Below are 3,027 nucleotides of genomic sequence, written 5' to 3' on the forward strand. Positions count from 1 at the left end.
TAGTCATGACTATAATAGCCTTTTCGGTTCTTTCCCGCGCAAAACAGTTTTTTCTATGTTGTACCTTTGTAAGACGGAGACAACACATGCGGGTGTAGCGTCCTCTTAACCATATTTTTATTTTAAATTTGTAATTACTGATAATTTTCATTAAATATGACTTATCAGCATTTAATAATAACAATAATAAAAAATATCCCTAAAAAAATTCTGTAACCTGTAAAAAATTCGATTTTGTTTATTTAATATTTTTATCTTCAAATATATCACCGCCTATATGGCTATGTCTGGAAGGTAACTTTCTTATACTTACATAATTGTATATACGCAATATACGTATATACCTACGACCTACCTAGTACCTACGTATGTCGTATTGACTACAGACGTAAAGTACCTAGGTATATTATTGTAATCTTTATAGCTGATAATTGACATATTTCAAAACGTTGTAAAAAATAAATTATATATATCTATGTACATTCATGTATCATATAGATATTACTGATATTAGATACTTCATTATTCACAATTACTTCTATAATTTTAAATGTTTACAGAGTTAAACAGACTACAGTTGTCAGTTACAGCATTATTACCGCAAGTCTGCACTCTGCAATAGTTGCAACACATAAAAACGTGAATGTCATTATCTTGTTTAAATATTATAATTTTCAAAGACTTCTTCGCCAACGACCATACCACGTTGAATACACCAGTTCTCGTCCGATCACTGAAGTTAAGCAACGTCGGGCGTAGTTAGTACTTGGATGGGTGACCGCTTGGGAACACTACGTGCCGTTGGCATTTTTTTATTTTTATTTTTGACAATATTTTTATATACTATATACTTATTTTTATAAGTTTTTGTTGTTTCAACCACCTTGACTTTTAAAAATTTTTGTAGAACTCCTGCGATAAATTGTATTAATAATATTATTATGTCACATACCTATGCAATGAATTCATCTTTTAATTACCTTTTTTTTTTTTATTGTGGTATCGAGGACTGGAGGAGGAACTATGGTGCCAGTACTTCTCCTCAACCCTCATCTTTTAATTACCTATACAATTCAAGGTTTGATTGCCTCCCCTCCCCCTCCCCCAACCCAAACTTTTATAGCTGATGAAGTTAAATTAATTGTAATAATTTACCATGTTTTTATAATAATAAATTGACTAATATGTTTATTTTATAACTGTATACATTATAAATATTATATTATAATATTATATATAAGTATATAATCTTGTGATTTGTGAATACGAATTTTGTTGTCATTTATTAATCGGTTTGTTGTGGTTTAATAAATATGTCACAAACGATATTTTTATCGACAGTGGAAGACAACTCATTAAATATATTATAGGTACCACTGTACTAGTATTGTCGCTTTTACACAAATTTTACTATTGAAGGCTTGAAATGCTGAATCCAACTAAATTTAATTCTGAATTTTTTCTAAATACCCATAGGTTATTTCTTTTGAAAATATTAGCTTCACTACCAGTATCAACTTCAACATAAAAAAGCACATTTTCTAAGAAAATGTTAAAAAAAATAATGCTTTACATGAGGGATGTAAGCTAACTAGCTCTTCAATCCAGATGAAAAAAAAAATTTACGCCATAAAAAAATTTAGTTTAACATTTCATAAATTTATCACACATGTATAATGCATAAAAATCCTTATTTAGATGTATCGTTATAATATAAATATATGGGTACAATTTTTTTAAGTTAATTGTTTTTATCTAATCTTGTACTGACAATGCGATGTTACTAACGTCATAGCCCATGATAAATGTTTAGTTTAGCAGTTTAGGCCTAGAGCAATAGATTTAGGTACCTATTCGAGGACAACTTATTGTAAACCAATACGCGCGCGCTGGTTTAAAAAAAAAGCTCCCACAAAAATGTGCTGCTCCCAAAAAAGTGCTGGCCGGGAAATTGCCCCCATGCCTCCCTAAATATTAAATACACCACTGCTTATATTATGAAAATATAATATGATTTGGTTTTAAACCTCTTCCGAAAATTTGTTCCAGCTACAGGTCTACGGTCTTGTTTTGTAGTACTAAACACTATATTAATTTGTAATGATATGCTCACATATCACTGTACAAAAAATGCTTTCAAATAATAAATAACGGACAGACTGTCACACGTAGAAATCGGTCACATTTTATAAAACAATAAATTATCAATAACAAAAAGAGACGAGTACGGTTTAAGCAAGCGTAGAACATTTTTAATGGTAAGAGCAAAGAGTGTTACGTTCTTATATAAAAGGAAGGGTAAAGGGGGTATCTACAGCCGAAGGACGACCTAGTTTCAAGGCTCGCGATAACCCTTTGAAAAAGCCGCCTAACACTCTCTGGTCAGCATAGCCATTAGCCGTATACCGTACCTCTCAGCAGTGCATGAGCACCAGCCACCGAATGCACGGGCACCAGTCATCTCGTCAACAACCCCTCTCGAGTGCATGAGCACCAGACGGCAAACAGCATCCAAACCACAACTTTTCTACACCGAATTCTACGAGCGGCAACTGGACTCATTGTGTTGAGCAATAATCAGTGCATGTTCGTTATTTCGAGTTGTTTAGTTTTAAATATTATTTCGTGTCACCTAAAACTAATACAGCATAGCCCAGGGACGGCTGCGAGTCAGGTAAGACTTTTGGTACAATAATTTGTGTTGATCGCTGGTATCACGCAGTAAAATCATTTGCTTACAACCTTACTGTACGGTGTATTTGATCATATTCTCGAATCACGACCTCGAGAGCTCTCCGACGATCAGGAGGAAGGTAATGGCACAGAATAGATGAAATCTAGATTTCATCTATTCTGTGGTAATGGCTTTAATCAGGGCTATGGCTAAGCCCCCCCCCCCCAGATTTCCACCAAGAGTAGGTATAGTACATTAATACACGATGTAGACATGTATAGTCATATTGTATAGAGAAGATCTTCTCTACATCGTGATCGTGATAAATGATCACGGCTATAGTAGTATGGTTG

The 3,027-nt window shown here is 33.4% G+C and overlaps 1 non-coding gene across 1 annotated transcript; it reads left to right on the top strand.

Moving 5' to 3' along the window:
• The first annotated feature begins 688 nt into the window (after positions 1-688).
• On the top strand, positions 689-807 carry LOC115033955. The gene has a single exon (XR_003839301.1). It is a non-coding gene; the product is annotated as a 5S ribosomal RNA (ribosomal RNA).
• Positions 808-3,027: the final 2,220 nt, after the last annotated feature.

Source organism: Acyrthosiphon pisum, chromosome A1 (assembly GCF_005508785.2).
Source record: "Acyrthosiphon pisum isolate AL4f chromosome A1, pea_aphid_22Mar2018_4r6ur, whole genome shotgun sequence".
Lineage (NCBI taxonomy): Eukaryota > Metazoa > Arthropoda > Insecta > Hemiptera > Aphididae > Acyrthosiphon > Acyrthosiphon pisum.